This window comes from Capra hircus, chromosome 13 (assembly GCF_001704415.2).
Source record: "Capra hircus breed San Clemente chromosome 13, ASM170441v1, whole genome shotgun sequence".
Lineage (NCBI taxonomy): Eukaryota > Metazoa > Chordata > Mammalia > Artiodactyla > Bovidae > Capra > Capra hircus.
Genome location: NC_030820.1, coordinates 61,546,536 through 61,565,098, shown reverse-complemented (window position 1 = coordinate 61,565,098; position 18,563 = coordinate 61,546,536).

Genomic DNA, 18,563 nt, shown 5'->3' with positions numbered 1-18,563 from the left:
AAGAGCCGAGGGCATCCAGCAGGTGCCTCCGCCCCCTTCCAGTGCCCAATGCCACAGACCCAAGGGCAGATCCACCTGCTGTATTTATTTCTGAGTGGTACATGTGTACAGCTAGTTACCACGGAAACAGCCAAGGAAAGAGCCCCCTTACCTTCAGCCTGTAACTTCTATACATAGGGGACTTCTCACTTAGAAGCCTCCGGGTAGAAACACTGGTCCAGTTATCTGATAGGGGAGAAAATCAAGGCCCAGGTCACCAGGTCTTCCCATTTGCAGGACAAACAAGACCTCAAAAGCAAGACCCCTTGAGCTGGTTTGCAACTCCTATGCACCTCAAAAGGCTTTCCCATACAAATGCTCGCTCAAACCTCCCTGTGTCCTGGCAAGTTCAGTGCAGACACTGAACTCGGCACCCAGAAAACAGACCCAAGCCAATAAACACTGAAGCCCAGAGTCCCCCTGTCAGCCCCTGGCAGAGCTGGAGCCAGATTTTAGAGACTCAACTCTCCCCTCTCCATTAGAGAGCTCGGACTCTGCAGGAGCGGAGAATGAGCTGAGATCCTGGGCTCTTATTCATCCTGAAAACAGTCATTTGGGAGTTTGTCATTCTGCTTCAAACTACATGCCCCATCTTATCTGGCAAATACGAGCTCCCAGAAGTTGCATGCATGCGTCATAAAGCAAGCGTGTCTGGAGCATGCCTGGTAAGCACAGCCCTGCCCTCCACTTTCTCTCCTTCCACCTTCTAGCAAATCCGTGAACTGAATGTGCTCATCCCCATTTGAATAAGGGAACCGAAGCACAGGATTCAGCAACGGGGTCCAGGTCACACAGAGCTGGTCTGTCCAGCCCCTCCCAAGTTGACACACTGCTGGATGCCCCTTCTTGTTTGTCCCCAGCCTTCAGTCAGCATTTGGTGTGGAAGGATTCCCATCCAACACTCCAGCCTCATCTGCCTCCCTTCCAATTTCCTGTCCACCACTCAGCTCAAAGACCACCACAACCTCCTGTGCTAATCTGCAGGGTGGCATAGTGACCAGGGTGGGCTCCCTCAGGGCAGGTTGGGCAACCAGGGCTAGAGGCTGATGAGGCAGGCACATGGGGTGCCAGACCCCTTCTGCGTCCAGGGCAGCACCCGTCTTCTGCCTGGCTGGTAGTGGATGCTGCCTAACAAGCTAGGCAGGGGGTGTCACCAAGGCCTAGGAGCCCCTGGAGAGAGTCTTGCTCAGAAACTCTGACTGGAAGCCCAAGTGGCCACTCTGGAATCCTGGATGGAGGGGAGTCAGTGTTCCTGGGGGCTGGGGCCCCTAGTGGCCTCCGCCTCCTCCCGATGGATGTGGAGCGACCTGGAGGACTGACGCTGTGGGTGGAAGCCTCAATCCTGGGCAGGGTCCAGTTCAGACAAGCCCTGGACAGCCCCAGGCTCCAAGGCCATGGGATCCCTTGCCGCTTGGCAGAGCATCCCCAAACAGCACCCTCCAGCATTTAGTCAGCTTGAGATACAGCCCAGCAAGAGGTTCAGGTGCCAGCTCTGGGGCAGACTGCCTGCCTGGGATCTCAGTCATCACTGTGGGGCCTGTGCAAGCCTTCATCCCCTTTACCCTCCCTTGCTCCTCCCTTAACAGACTGTGACAACATCAGCCCCTCCTGGAGCAGGTGAACTGCAGGAGGTGACATGCTCAGCTCCCAAGGGCTCGGCGAAGGTCACCTGCTGATTCATGCTGTGGAGCTGGGCTTTCCTCCAGGCTCCGCAGAGCCCACCTTCAGGGCAGCCTCTCAGCTCCACCCCACTCCCCACCTACAGGCAGTTCCCAGCCATGGAGAGCAGAACTCTGCTCACACGATGGAGGAAGCATGCCCTTGTCCCAAAGCCCAGAGGGGCCACTCAGCTGCCCTAAGTTTTTTCCTCCCTAGGATGAGGAGGGTTCTGAAGACTCCCTTCTTCAGCCCCCGAACCAGCCCTCACAGGCACAATTTCCCACCTTCAGTGAGACTGCCGGTCTCCTCAGCCCTGTCCCTGCCCCACGGTCACCCATCCCCTACCCCCTATAGTGGTTCTGAGCTGAGCACACTGGGGTACCACCTCCCCAGGGATGGGACGGGGAGGAGCTCCCAGGACAGGGCCGTCTCCTCCGACTCCCCACATCTCCCTACCCCATTTGGAGGTCCTAGGGAGGACTCGGGGGTTGAAAAGCCCGGTGGTCACATCGTCAGAGGTGAAGATGATGACATTGCCTTTGGTGTCCCCGTAGCAGAACACAGCTCTGTGGTAGTCCGACCTGGAAACGGGGAGACAGAGGAGACCACGGAGCGGCTGGGCACGTCCGGCAGCGCCGCCCACCCCTCCCTGGCTCCCGAGGCCCTCCTCCACCTCAGGAGTGAGGGCAGAGCCCACACAGCTTTCCAGCCTGGACCCCAACAGCCGCCAAACATGGGCCCAGCCACCCGATCCAGACCATCAGGGAACCAGGTCCAAGAGAAATCAGCACATTTTTAAAAATATATAAATAAATGGCTCCGTGGTCCTTCGGCTGCTCTTTGCCAGGTCATCCTACCCATAGACCATGGCGTGCTCAGAGCCCTCAGGCCACAGCAGGACAGGCCAGTTTGACAGCTGACCCAGTACGGGAGGGCAAGGAAGATGAGCCGAGTCTGAGTGGCCGCAAAGAGGGGCCTGAAAGAGGAGCGGCTTGGAGGAAAGAGGACCCAGGTGCAGGGGGTGTGGTCGCCCCAGAGCCTCTTCCAGAGAGGTTTTCTGGAGACCCCAGCCCCACTGAGTGATGCGGCTGCTGCCAAGACCCGGTGGCGCTCTCCTAGGAGACTCACCAGTAGTTCATGGTCAGGACACAGCTGTCCAGATCAGTGAAGGTGAAGACCCGGGCGCATTTGTGGCTACTGATATCAAAGAACTCTGGGGAAGAGACAGAGGAGGAGGCCCGCATGGGAACCCGAACCCGTGCCCTAGGCCGGAGGTAGGGGGTGGTCATCTCTGGGGACGGTGAGCAGCCTCACTAGTCACCACCCAGCAGTCCTCCCAGGGGACTCCAGCCCAGCTCATGGATGACTGAGCGACAGATCTCTCTCAGCGCAGGTGCACGGCTCCCGGCGGCCGGGCGCGGGCCTGGGGAGCGGCGGGGACTCACCTATCTTCTGGTCCGTGGACGCAATGGCAATGAGGTTCATGTTGTGCAGACACACCATGTCAATGACCCACATCTGCTGGCTGTGGGACGGATGGATCTGGTAAAGCTGCCAGAAGGGGACAGAGGAGACCTGGTCTGGGGCGGCTCGCCCAGGAGAGCACAGGAGCACAGGGTCCCCACAAACCCTCTCCTGGCCCCCGAGGCCCCAAAGCCAGGCACAGACCTGGTGAGGAGCCCAGCCTTACCACCAACTACAGTGGTGGGCCTTCGATGAGCTTCCAATTTAAAAACCAATGTCCATGTCTGTAAAATGCTTGCTCCTTGGAAGAAAAGCTATGACAAACCTAGGCAGTGTATTAAAAAGCAGAGACATCACTGAGCCGACAAAGGCCCGTCTAGTCAAAGCTATGGTTTTTCCAGTAGTCATGTATGGATGTGAGAGTTGGACCATAAAGAAGGTGGAGTGCTGAACAACTGATGCTTTTGAACTGTGGTGTTGGAGAAGACTCTTGAGAGTACTTTGGACAGCAAGGAGATCAAACCAGTCAATCCTAAAAGAAATCAACCCTGAATATTTATTGGTAGGACTGATGCTGAAGCTAAAGCTCCAATACTTTGGCCACCTGATGTAAAGAGCCAACTTGTTGGAAAAGACCCTGATGCTGGGAGAGACTGAAGTCAGGAGGAGAAGGGGATGACAGAGGACGAGATGGTTGGATGGCATCACTGACTCGGTGAACATGAGTCTGCGCAAACTCAGGGAGATAGTGAAGGACAGAGAAGCCTGGCGTGCTGCAGTCCATAGGGTCACAAAGAGTCGGACATGACTGAGCAACTGAACAACAGAAAACCAAATTGGGCTTACAGAACACTTAGCCTCACAGCCGCTTTTAGAGCAGTTTGACAAGCTCATCCGAGTTTTAAATGTGCAGTTTGCGATCCTGGGATCCATTTCCAAGAGGCATCTACTGATGTGTTTGCAGGCATTCACCGAGAAGCATAAGCAGGAGCGGGCACTGCTGCCCAGCTATGACAGCAGCAGGCCAGACGTTGCCTGGAAAGGATGCCCTACATAAACACACACACCAACCACTGCCCAGACCTTAGGAACGAGGGAGCTGTGTACATACAAGGCAGAATAGTTACCAAGATCTATTAGTACATGAAAAAGTGAGGTGAAAAGCAGCATTCTAATGTGCTACCATTTGTGTATTTAAAAAGAAAGGTGGGATGCGTGTACAGGCTGTCCACGGAGGAGCACGCCCAAACCGGTCGCAGCAGTTGCCTCCAGTGAACAGAATTCGGGTTGGAGAGAGACACACTCTTCCACACCCGCCCCTCTGTGCCTGACTCTTTCTTCTGTGATATAATTGACGCCTGACATCGGTATTCATTCTGTTTGTTTTGCCTGAGTCTTGTTCACCATCTGCCAGTGTCACCTGGCTTATTAACGAGAAACTGTCCTGCCAGGTTGCGAGGAATGAATGGAACCACGACAGATGAAGCATCTGAGTGCTGCCTGGCGTCAGGGGGAGCTGGGCCAGGCAGGGGTGCCTCCCGCCCTGGTGCCAGCCTCGCACAGCTCTTACACAGGCAGAAGCTGTGCTGGCATTCCCGGCGGGGGACACCCCGTGCAAAGATGGGTCAGCAGAAACGAGCTGCACTGTCCAGGGAAGAGGAGGAACTTGCCATTTACTCCCTGAATAATGTCCCATCAGAACCCAGAGCACCAAGAGCAAGAGCCTGCACTGACAGCGGGGGCGGTCAGGACAATGGACCAGGGCCCCAGAAGCCCCTCTCTGGCACCAGGCTAGGGTTGCACCCACACACAATGGAGGTGATGGTAACCCCCATCACTCTCTCTACCACCCACCCCCCATACACACACACATGCTGGTGTTCAGACTAGAAATGGACCCCTGGGAAGTCTCAGAGACTTGCCCAAGCTTGCACAGCTGGTAAGTGAAGCCCAGACTCTGGGGCTTTCAGTCTGGACAACCGTGGGCCTACAGTGAGTGTGCAAGGCTGGTGCTTGGTAGCTCCCTCTTGCCAACATCCACTTGCCCAAGCAGCCCCTCAGGGAAGGAGGCCCACATCTGCGGCCCTCTACTGGAGCCTCCCTCTGTCCTCTTTGGCCATCCCAGGCTATGGCCCTCAGGAGCACCGAGGTGACCACGTAGGAGTCACAAGCAGAATCTCAGGCTGTAATGTGTTCCCCCAATAAGCACACAAGAGAAAAAGAGGGTGGAATGTGCCAGAAACCCCAGCCTCGGGAACACAGGGATGAATTTCCAGGAGCACCTGAGTGAGTTCCTGGAACTCCAGACCTCAGTTCCCTCCATCAGCCACCGGGGGTGGGGGGTGACCCAGAATGCTCCAAGCCCACAGGATGACGTGACCCCCGACGCAACCAGGAAACGCTCTGCAGGCACAGAGCGTGCTCACTCAGCCTCCTCTGAAGAGCAGGCTTCCTCATCTGCTGGCCTGGCAATGCCAAGTCCGCAGCGGCTATTCCTGAGCATTTTATCAGTCATCGCACTGGGCCAGGAGCCGACGGCTCAGACGACCGTGATGATGACAGTGTCGGCTTATGTTGGTCAGGTGCTTACTGCGTGCCTTGCCCTGCTCCGAGCACCAGGCATGGATTAGGTCATGAAATTCTCCTGGCAGTCCTGTGTGTAGGGGGTACTGTTACTAAGCCCACTTGACAGATGGGGAAACTGCCACGCGGAGAGCGCTATAGTCGCTTCCGTGGTCACACAGCTGAGAGACGCTGCATTCAGGCAGCATCTACGCCTGGCAGTTGGGCTCCGAGGCCCATGTTCATAGTCACTGTGACTTCCTCCCTGGTCCAAACAGAAGATTTGAACCAGCAGGACTTGGTGGTGGAGCGGGTGGGACAGGGACAGGAGGTTGATCACAAGCACCTTGGTGGATGGTAATGCCATTCACTGCCTTGGGGGGCACCAGACAAGGAAGTCTGGTGGACAAGGCAGGCTACAACGACAGTCAGTCTGGACCAAGTGGGTTTAGGGTGTCTGTTGAGTGTACAAGTGCAGTGGACATCTAGGTGGAATCCTAGTCTCAGAAGAGAAGTGTGAGGCTCATGGCCCCACCGGGAAGCCAGACCCGCCCCCAAGAGCAAGCACGGATGCCTAGCCCAGAAGCCCAGAGGAGGAGCCTGCTGGGCTTGAAGGGAGAGGCTCCTTGACCACCCGTGTGGGCCCCGCTCACCCTGAAGGAGCTGGTCAGCATGAAGGACTCTGACCAGAACTGCAGGATGCCGTCCTTGGTGACAGTCAGGAAATGGCCAATCTTCTTGAGCCGCTGGACTAAGAACTCCACTTTCACGATCTCACACCCATGATTCCTGTGGAAGGTGATGAGAGGGGGGCCCAGGCCTAAGTGGAAAAATGCCCAGAGGATAGACAAGCTTCCTACATCTGCACCCCGAGAAACTCGCTCCTTGAGGCGCGGGCCCTGCCTCTCCCCCAGGGGACTGTCACCACTAACAATGGTGGCCAGAAAGAGAAGAGACCCACGAATGATGCTGGGGTGATGCGGGGATCCCAGAATCATAAGTTTAACCCATGAAATAGCCAGTCAGCTTCCTCATGATGGCAAATGGCCAGACGAGATCAGGAATAGATGTTCTTTTAAAGGAAAAACGGCCCACAGAAGGCAAGTAGAGTGGGCTTGTGATGAACACTGCGAAATAAAAGTGTATCCAGCCACAACTCTAATGCTTAGAGATGGAGAGGGGACTCAGGAAGGGGCGCAGGTGCAGGCCGGCCCCAGCCTTGTCCAGACACACCCTTCGGCCCAGGGAGAGGCTCCTTACAGTCGGATGATCCTCATGGGAAGGTGGAAGCGTAGGTGGTACTGGCCCCTCATCATTTTCTCCTTCCCCTGGAACTCGCGCATCACGTAGTCCACGTACTCCTGCTGCCTCAGGAAGAAGTGCCAGAGGGATGGGTGTTGGCCAAACCAAGCACCGGCTTCCAGTGCCTTCCCCTTCTCCCGCAGCCCCTTCCAAGGGTCTCTGGGAGCCCCCGGAGGCCCTGGCGGAGGGAGGCCGCCAAGCACCGGTGCTGTTCTTGGATCTGCATCGTGCAGAGGGCTATTTGCACACGTAAGTGAAGATGGAACAACAGTACGTCCCACCTTACCTCATGTCTGTAATTCTACATGATCCTCACCTCGCTCCACAGCTGGCATCTCCTCGGAGTCCCTTTATTCCCCCACTGTACAGATAATAAGACTGAGGCCCACATAAGTATAGATGAGTTGCCCCAGCTTATATATCAAGTCAATAGCAGAGAAGCACCCATTAGCCACAGGGGCACCTCTAGGCTCTATTGACCAGCCTCATGAAAATACGGCCAAGGCCAGAGCGGACCACCAGGTGAAGCCATAGCAAGATTCAGGCAGCTATGAAGAAAGATCACGGTGTAGATGACAGAGTGCTAGAAACATGTTTATTATACAATATTAAGAGAAATGGGCAGTGGAGGTTCAAGAAGGAAGGGACATAAGTATACTTACGACTGATTCACATTGCTGTGTGGCAGAAACCAACACAATGTTGTAAAGCAATTACCTTCCAATTAAAAGTAAATTTTAAAAAAGAAATGAAAGCAAAAACTACATATAAAAACAGAAAGTACATCTATGCTTGGGGGGAGGTGTGAAGAGCTGACTACACAGGGACTCTTGAAGGAAAATCCCTAGGTCTGAAGACTGACTCAGCTAAAGTAACTCCATAAGTTCGGGCCAGTTTATTCTTCTCTTGCCTCAGTTTCCCAGTCTGTCAAATAGAGGTACATTACCAGCACCTACCCCATAGGGTTCCTGCGAGGTTTGAGTGTAATGATATTTAGACTGCTTAGGTCAATACCTGCTCTAAATGCTAGTTGTCATTGTCAGCATTGCTACATCAACACATCAGACTGATTTCTGTACTTTACTATGTTCTGTTGTATTCTTAAATGTTGTATATGCTCATTGTAGAACATTTAAAATGGGGGCAAGGGGTAGTGTTATTATTAATATGCTCTAAAACTCTGACATTTTGTGATGTAACAGACACTGAGTGAGCATCAAGGGTCAGGATATGGTTGTGGCGTTGGCTGGAACCCCCTAGCCAAATGGGAGGCCCGTGTGCAGGACTGTTACATGGCAGCTGGAGGCCTCTGCTGCTCACCGCCGGGGGCACAGCTGGCCTCATGCAGGGGTCACCAGCCTTTGTCACACACTATCCTGTCTCCCAGAGGGAACAAGCTGCAGCAAGTCCAGCTCTCAGGAGTCTCAAGAGGGCCCCCTTGAAGACGCCAAGTGTTCCCTCTACCCAGAGAGTCCCCCAGAATCTGCCCCCTGGATCCTCAGCCCTCCTTGTGCCCCTCTGACCAGCCACGGCCCATGCCCCCCAGCCTCCCCCCAGCCTCCCTCCCTCTCTGAGGCAGCAGGGGCGCCCTCCTCACCCAGGTGATGAAGCCGTTACAGTTCAAGTCCACCTTCAAAAACAGTGCCTCCAGCATCTCTTCTGACATATTGCTCAGAATCTTCTTCACAGCATTAATGAAAGTTTTCATGTCCAGGGCTTCAAGAGAGAGAAGGGAGAACACCATCCTCTTCATTGCAAGTGCCCTGGCCCATCACCAGCCACAGTGTTCCTGGACATCTGGGTGTTAGGGGAGGCGGGGTTGGGCACACAGAGGGTCACGCTGCTGGGTGATCTGTTCAACATTCGATCACCCACAAATCCTGGCTCCACACCTGCTGCATGATAGCATTGTGGTGGCCCCAGAGCAATGAGGGGGAACGGGTACTAAAAAAGATCAGATTCGAGATCAGATCCCATTTCTGAGCAAATAAGACAAACCAGGCATTGAGACAAAGAAAACTGATGAAAACTCATAAATAAATAAATAGGAAAGGAGAAAAACTTCAACAATGGCAACAAGAGACATAAATAAATCCAAAGCTATAGAAGGAGAAGAGATGTGCATCTTTTAGAGGCAATTAAAATGCAACCTCGGGCTGGAGAGAAAGACGAAAAGGGGAGAGGAACAAGGAACAGAAGGACAAGAACCAAAAATTTTTCCCCTGCTGGGTTTTGTGGCTACAAGGAAATCTGTCTACAGAGGGGTCAATTACTCCTGTCTAGGTTTTTAAAAAATAATCACAGTCTTTATAAAGCTCACTTTTATGGGGACTTCCCTGGTGGTCCACGCCCCCACTGCAGGGGGCCTCGGTTTGATCGCTGGTCAGGGAACTAGATCCCACATGCCACAAGTAAAGATACCCAGTGCCACAACTAAGACCCACTGCAGCCAAAAACATAAATAGAAACACTTTTCTAAGTGCTTCTAAAACCCGCTGCAAATACGTGAAACTCTCACCTTGGCCTGAAGGCTCTTCTCTAGGACCTCACCTCCCACCACTGTCCCCTTCATTCTCTGCTACAGCCACCATGTCCCCACACCTGTCACCTCAAGGCTTTGCACTGCCTGGTTCCTCCACAGGGAAGCCTTTTCCCAGAGACTCTCTAAGGAGGCGGCACAGCACCCTGCCTGGTTCTGCTGCCCCCTGACCTTCCTCATTACCACCCTGGCTGTGAGCTCAGGGAGTACAGGGCTAAGCCTGTCCCCTCCATGACCGAGTTCTTACGTGAAGCAGATGTTTGTTCCCTGAGTGTGTCCTTCAGCACTGGGGGATGTGATGATGATGACTGGGTACCAGTATCATCTGAGTTTATTCACACTGACTGGCTGATGGTGGGGGCGGGGGGGGCTGGGGGTGGGGGGCAAGAGGAAGCTGTGACATAAAGAGGTGGGCTATGAGCCCAAGGTCACATAGCTGGTGAGTGGTGGTACCGAGCCATTCCCAGCAATCTGGGGTCACGCTCTCACCGTGCTCCGTGCTCCTCATGAAACAACCAGCTCTGTGCTACGGTGACAACTGTCATCGCTTACGGCTAGACTGAGGAACAAATGAAAGGCTGAACAAAAGGGGCCCTGCTCAAAGAAAGACCCAGCCTGCTCATCTGAAGTGATAGCCAAGAGCCTTACACGTTTGAGTGACACGTAACGGTCCCTCTGTGTATCAGACGGATGGCAGCCCACGAGCTTGGAGCCGTCCCCTCGGGGAAGAGCTGGCAGTCAAAGTGCCTTTGTGCAGAATTAATGAACAAACGCCTCTTGACAGCGCTACAGGGAGAGTCCTTTCATTGCTGTTTAAGAACCTATATATATTGTTCACTGCCGTATTATTTTCATATTCTTCTTAAAAACAGCTAACATTCAGAAAACTAAGATCATGGCATCCGGTCCCATCACTTCATGGCAAATAGATGGGGAAACAGTGGCTGACTTTATTTTTCTGGGCTCCAAAATCACTGCAGATGGTGATTGCAGCCATGAAATTAAAAGAACGCTTACTCCTTGGAAGGAAGGTTATAATCAACCTAGACAGCATATTAAAAAGCAGAGACATTACTTTGCCAACCAAGGTCTGTCTGGTCAAGGCTATGGTTTTTCCATTGGTCACATATGGATGTGAGAGTTGGACTATAAAGAAAGCTAAGCACTGAAGAACTGATGCTTTTGAACTGTGGTGTTGGAGAAGACTCTTGAGAGTCCCTTGGACTGCAAGGAGATCCAAGCAGTCCATCCTAAAGGAGATCAGTCCTGGGTGTTCACCGGAAGGACTGATGTTGAAGCTGAAACTCCAATACTTCGGCCACCTGATGCGAAGAGCTGACTCATTTGAAAAGACCCTGATGCTGGGAAAGATTGAGGCTGAGGAGAAGGGGACGACAGAGGATAAGATGGTTGGATGGCATCACCGACTCAATGGACATGGGTTTGGGTGGACTCCGGGAGCTGGTGACGGACAGGGAGGCCTGGCGTGCTGCGGTTCATGGGGTTGCAAAGAGTGGGACACGACTGAGCGACTGAACTGAACTGAAAAAAACTGTTGAGTATAAGAAGAGACTAGACACATAGGTGTCCTGGAAAGGATGGGTACACTGTGGGGACCAGTCAGGCCCCTGCACATTGCTGCTAAAAAGAAACACTCACCCAGTCTCACACGTATAGTGAACAAATGGTTCATTAAGAGCTCTTGTGGTCCAGTGGTGAAGAATCCACCTTGCAACACAGGGGACATGGGTTCAATCCTTGGTTGGGGAACTAAGATTCCACCGGCCAAGGAGCAACGAGGCCCACGTGCTGTGACTGCTGAGGGCCGCATGCCCTGAAGCCCACGTGACATGACCTGAGAGAGTCTGTGTGCCGCCAGGAAAGATCCCACTTGACGCCACTAAGGCCTGACACAGTCAAGTAAATAATTTTTAAAAATAGCTCTTGAAGCACAAAAGTGAAAATATCATGTCCCTGGGGAGGGAAGGAGAGAGGGAGTGAGAGTCACTCAATCGTGTCCAACTCTTTGTGACCCTATGGATTGTATGTAGCCTGCCAAGCTCTTCTGTCCAGACAAGAATACTGGAGTGGGTTGCCATTTCCTTCTCCAAGGGATCTTCCTGACCCAGGGATCGAGCACTAGTCTCCTGCATTGCAGGCAGATTCTTTACCGTCTGAGCCACCAGGGAAGCCTGGCTACCCTTAATACATTCCCTAGGATCAGCATTGTAAAAATACTGTTATTTTTACTGTTTTTGTTTAAAAAAAAATAGTGGTCTACTTCAAAAAGTGGGAGAGGTGATGGCACTTTTAAAATTTTGACCTGTGTGAATATATTACCTGTTCAAAACAAAATACAATAAAAACTGTGGCCAAAACTGAATGTTGGGTCCTCCAAGACATGGGTGGTGCCTCCCGGCCGCCAAACACCAACACCCAAAGAGCTCAGATGAGGAAGCATCTCAGCTTCAGGTCAGACTCAAACGGTCCCTCGCCAGCCTCACTCTGCTCTTTATAAACAGGCCGTTTGTTGCCCTTCCTGCCCACATCACAGTGTGACTGTCAAACTCAAACTGATGGGGCAGGGAGCCATGGCCCCAGCATTGGTGCTCCGAGTCTACTGGATAGAAATAAAGATGCCTTAAAGAACTCCAGTAGCAATAATAAGTAAACTTGATGTGTATTTTCCCAAGGGGAAAATTTAAGCTCTGAAGAGAAAAAAAAACTTATGTACAAAGATGTTCTTCACACTGTTATTTAAACTTGGTAAAAAGCTAAAAGTTGGAGACTTCCCTGGTGGTCCAGTAGTGAAGAATCCTTGCAATGCAGGGGACATGGGTTCAGTCCCTGGTCAGGGAACTAATATCCCCCGTGTCGTAAGCTCATGCACTGCGACTACTGAGGCTGTGTGCTCCAGGATCTGCACAGCACTAGAGGGTCCGTGCACCGCCAGGAAAGATCCCGTATGATGCAACAGAGACACCAAGAGCCACAGCAAACACACAAATGTTTAAAAAAAACTAAATGTTTCATTTAGGGAAATGGCTTAGTCGACCAGTGGAGCCCTTGCATTCTCTGCTAATGATGGTTCAGCAGATCACATAACGTATTAAAAAAAAAAAAAAAAAAAAACCCTTAAGAAATTAACATTAAGAGAAAAAGGAGGGTGTGAAATTAAAGTATGGTTACAGACATGTGAAAACACACGCAGTCATCTGGGGCGAAGAGACGGAAGGTGACGGCAGACCTCCTAGCGTGCGTGCCCCGCTGAGTGTGGTGGAACCTATGGCCTGCTTCTGACCCACAGAAGACGGCAAAGGAGACAGGATGTGCAGGACTGTGTGCGCAGGACTACGTGATGGCAGCATGCCTCAGGCTGGCTTTCCCACCTCCCTGCCTGGCTTTCCTACCTCCCTGCCTGGCTTGAGTGTTGAAGCCAGCCTTGCTGGTGAGTCCCAGAGGGCCACCAACAGGGCAGCTCTAACAGCTGAAGACAGTAGCCCTCCAAAGGCCAGGACAAACGGAGAGCCCTTAGTCCTGTAGCTTCAAGAAACTGAATTCTGCATCAACTTAGGAGTGGAACTCTCACAGGGACTACCCTGGTGGTTCAGTGGCTAAGACTCCACACCTCCCAAGGCAGGGGGCCTGGGTTCAATCCCTGGTCAGAGAACTGGATCCCACATGTCCCAACTAAAGCTCTCACGTGCTGCAATTGAGCATTCACATGCCACAGCTAAAGATCCCAAATGCTGCAACTAAGACCCAGTACAGCCTAATAAATAAATACATATTTTTTTTAAAAAAAAAGAAGTGAATCCTTCCTAGTCAAGCCTAGTTGATACTGCAGCCCCGGATGACTACTTGGTCACAGCCTGGTGAGACCCTGAGCAGAGGAGCTAGCTAAACTCTGCCCAGACTCCTGACCCACTGAAATGGTGAGATAGTGAACGTGTGTTGATTTAAGCCATGAATTTTGTAGAAATACCGTTACACAGCAATAGACAGCAAGCCATGCATATGAAATTGTTCAGTTGCAAACATGCTGAAATGCTGACAGTGGTTGTCTAAGTGTCTGGATTAGGGGTATTTTTTCCCTCGGTCCCAAATAGCCTCTAGTGGGCTTACAATACTTACAGAGCATATGATGAAAAGTTTTAAAGGACATACGGGATGCAAAAATGCTTATGCAACCTGTACCATCCACCCAGGCCGGGTCCTGGGTCCCACCCTGTGCAGAGGCCAGAGGCGGGGCCCATGACTCAGCCTCACCTCCAGTGGAATTGACCTCACTGTGAAATGTCTTCTCCATCTCAGCTAGGTTTGCCTCAGTGAACAGCTGAGATTCATATTGGAAGTCAGACGTCTGGCTAACAGAGATGGATGGTGTTGGGGAGCTGAGAACCTCTTTGTTCTTCTCGGGTCCACCTGCAAAGGACACCTGGAACACAGATGATGGCAAGAACCAGGCCCTGAGAGGGGTGACTTCCAGAGCTGAACAGTTTTAAGCACATCTATTGAAAGATAACATCTGTGGGGTACATAGTGTTATGGTGTGTTACTTACTGATGCAAACAAGTAGGTCTGAGCCACTTTTAGCCCTAAGAAGTTCAAGGAAGGTCTGACTGCGTCCCCTGACTCTGGGGAGTTAACTGTGGCTCCTCTTTTATAGATGTGCTGTGATTGAGGCTTAGAGGTTAGTGGCCACAGCCAAGATCCCACCTCACACATCACAGGACTCTAATTTATAAGGTGCTTCAGTTTGGTTACTATAGAGTTCCACATCTTCAGTGGTTGGAATTCAAGACCCCAAGGAGTCCAGCTCCATCTTCTCCAGCTATCACGATCTTGTCTTGACCAGACCAGACACCCCAGGTCAGATCAGATCACCTGTGCACAGAGCCCAGCTCACGCAGTCCCCGCCATCAGGGACTCTCAGCTTCTTCCTCCTCCTGCTCACCTTCCCACATCCCCTACCTAGCCTTCCCCCACCCTCCACGATTCTTCCGCTCTGCAGCCCCTACACGAGACTCATTTTGACACTTAGCGCAGTGTTTCAGGTTACTGGAGGCTCAGGTCATCAAAGGCTGCCTCTCCCAGAAGACTCCAGGTGTGGACTATGTGATGACTGTTGTGTGTTGCCCACTGATATACACTGCTTTGGGTGCTGGGTAGTCAAGGAGACATCAGTCCAGAAAGTCAAAAGACAAGCGGAGGTTGGATTGCTCACCCTCCCTATGCCAAGTATACCAACCACAGAGCTCAACCACCTACAAATCCAACTGTGAACTTGCCCTCATTCACTCAGGGTCTGTGCACGTTTGTTGAGTCCCAGACACTGTGAACACACCAGTGAACAGACTGGAGACCTGCCTTCATGGAGCCCAGCAGATGAGCTGGTCAATTCTCTCACCAGCCATGCAGCCCCCAGATTAGACATCCCAGCACCATCTTTGGCTCCTCCCTCTGCCTCCTTTCATTCTTGCTGACCTTCATATTGCTTCTTACCGTAATCCAGTTCCTGCATTTAACCCTCCTCTCCCCTACTCCTGCCCCACCTTAAGCCCTAGCCTTCTGCTGGGACAAGTGCAGTGCCCTTCCCGAACTGGGACCAGAGTTTGTTCTTCCCTTCCAACCCACCGCCCAACACTGGGGCCAATCTTCTTTCTGGAAGGCAAGTCTGATCATGACTTGACCCCAGCTGACGCTTTCCAGATTACTCCCGTCATCCCCATCAACTCCTGAGCGTGGCACTCAAAGCCCTTTGCCACGCAGCTCTGACCGGTTTCTAGTTTCATTGCACACACCACGGTCCAGGCACACCAACTGCTCTCCACCGCCCCACAATCACAGCCAACATTCCACATCTGCTCTCGTCTTTCCCTCTCTGTGACACAGACTGTCACCTCGAGAGGTGAAGTCCCACCCGTTCTTCAAAGTCTGGCTCAAATGCACCTCCTCCGAGGAGCTCCTCAGTGACTTTCAGGTGGAGTTATCACCGCCACCTCTGTGCTCCCAAATTCTTTGTTCCTATCTGCCATGCATACATGACTCCTGTGTATGCCTGTCCATACATGTAGCAGCAAGGCATGATGGGAAACATGATGGTAGAGCCCCAGATCCCTGGACTAGGATTCCTCCTGGCTCCCTGCTCCCAGGCTCATTTAGTGTGGGCTTGTTACCTCACTTCTCTGAGCCACAAGTTGCCTTGTCTGCAGAATCTCTCTCCCTAATACCCACCTTGCAGGGTTGTAGTGAGACAAAATGTCACCTGAACACACGTGAAGCCCGACCACATGGTATTACACAATCCATGAGAACTGTTATTTCTCTCCATCTCACAGTGAGCTCTTTATTCATTTATTTTTGGCTGCACTGGGTCTTCCCTGCTGCACACGGCCTCTTTCTTTCAGTGCACAGGGGCCTCTCTAGCTGTGGAGCACCAGCTCTAGGGTGCATGGGCTCAGGAGTTGTGACACGCAGGTTTAGTTACCCCATGACACATGGGATCTTAGTTCCCTGACCAGGGATCCAACCAACCCACATCCCCTGCATTGAAAGGTGGATTCTTAACCACTACACCCCCAGGAAGTACCAAAGTGGGCTCTTTGAAGGCCGGGGCATTTTAAATTTATCTTCATTTAATCTACACTAGTTGTCTCCCTGTTTCCCAGCCCCAAGCACACAATGGACACTGACTACTCATCTGACTTGATAATACTCTGTACAGCCCATCCCACCGTTATCACAACGTGGCTGGACAAAATTAAGTAGAGTCCAAGACTTCCCTGATAGCTTAGCTGGTAAAGAATCAGCCTGCAATGCAGAAGACACCGGTTCGATTCCTGGGTTGGGAAGACCCCCTGGAGAAGGAATAGGCTACCCACTCCAGTGTTCTGGCCTGGAGAATCCCATGGACTGTACAGTCTGTGGGGTTGCAAAGAGTCGAGCACGACTGAGCAACTTGCACTTTCAAGTAGTTACTATAAATTGGTGACCTCAGGTTTATTGCATTCGGCCCATGGAGTGCTTCAAAAGGCAAAAACCAGCCTACTGCAGCTTGGACTTAAGTTATCAACATTTTGTAAATATCTAAGCTTGCAACTCCCAGTGCGGAGGCTGATAACCTGATAATCAACAGACGTGGATGCTGTCTGGCAGCTCTGGAATACCCCTTCCATTATCAACTCTGATGGTTTTCTTACCTTTCGAGGCAGAGGCTTGTCTCTTAAGTCCTCAGAAGACACAGGTCTTGACCTAGAATAGGGAATCATAGTGGCTTTAACTCTGATCTTTGTAAGGACCATGCAGAGGCTGACCTAGCTGAATCACAGGAGGATGGAAAAGAAGTCAAGGTCAAGGGAGAAGGTGGCTGCCCCAGGCCTGTGGACCCCCAACTCGCATATGACAAGCACCCCACATCCCACTGGGGCTCCTCCAATACAGAGCTTTTCCAGAGCTTATAGCTGCAAGCCTTCTTTCCGCTGATGGGGAGCTGTCTTCCTGATGACCTGAGAGTCCTCAGGTTACTATACTCCTGGCTTCATGCCAGCAGCTTCCTAAAGGCAGTCACCCATTTTACAGAAGTAGAAAAGCTTAGGTCATGCGGGGGTCCAACTGTAATCCACAGATTAGGGAAATAAGGTCAGGGGAAAGCATGTTTCCAGAGGGTCAAAGGTTTCCATTCATCAAAGGTAGGGCAAGAAGAACCCCTGACTCTCCACAACGGGCACCCATGCCCAGCCCTCAATGTCCTTGGAGACAGGACTTCTTTAGGGAGCTGACAGGACTCCCCTCACGCAGCATGGAGGCAGGTGCAAGTGCGTGGGAGAGGTCTGTTCCATGGAGCTCTGCTCTGAGAATACAAAGGGCACACTGCCCTGGGTCAACAGACCTCCACAGAGGGTGGAAGACAGTGTTGTGTTAGGGTTATTAGGAGCATCCATCCACCCCATGAGCAAGTGCCACCAGCAGGAATCAAGGGGGCGCTCCAGGACGGTAGGGGAATGGCAGGGAAGAGATGAGTCCCAGACAGGCTCAGGGGACAGAGCAAATGAGCCAGTATGGCTTGACAAAGTGCTCCTGGGTGGGAGGGGAGGAACGGTGCAAGAGGAAGGAGAAGAAAAATGGAAGCAGGATCTTAAATACCTTCACCAGGAAGTCTGAACAGGACGCAGGGCAGTTATGAAAACTCACCAGCCTAAGATGTGGGGAGTGAGGAGGAGGAAGACCAGATGACTGCCCAGTGGTGTCCCAACCTAAACCGTGTCTCGGTGACAGCCAGATATAAGGACCGAAGGGGAGAGAAGAGCCAAAGGAAAGGAGACTTGGAGGCCAGGAACCAAGTAACTGAGGGAAATGCCAGAAACATTTCCAGGAAAGGAAACAATGGGGGAAAGTGGTTTAATGCACATGATGCTGGGCTATACAATCAGAGATAAAAGACAAGTTCCTAGAAATATGGGGACTGAAAAATGGCTACACTGAGGGGATAGAGAGAGCAGGAAAAACACACAAAAGGCAGGGTGGGTCAACTGGAAGTCTGAGACGCTCCACAGTGAGCCACGGTGATAAGGAAGGACGCTGAAGATGGCGATGCAAGGTCACTGGTGAGAAAGCTGCAGAGCTGTACTCACGAGTCCATTTCCAGTAAGAATATTCCATGGAGGTGTTGGCACATGCCTAGAGAGAGAGCCTGGAAAAAGATACTCCAAAGGTAATGGCAGCTATTTCTGGCACGTGAGATCAAAGAGAATGTCTATAGTATAAAACCATGCGTTTCTCTTTATTTTTTAATTCAGAAAAGATTCATGGTAATCTTGAAGATTTATTTAAAGAGTGAATGGTGGGTACAGTTTAGTCATCTGTGAAAGCTCACTGGACAGGAGCGCTGGCAGCAGCGTCGTTCCCAGCATCGAGAGGCACGGTGGCCGCCTCTCGGTAGACGAATGGCTGAATAAGTCAGAGCACCTGCACTCGGGACGCCACCCAAGGAGCCAAA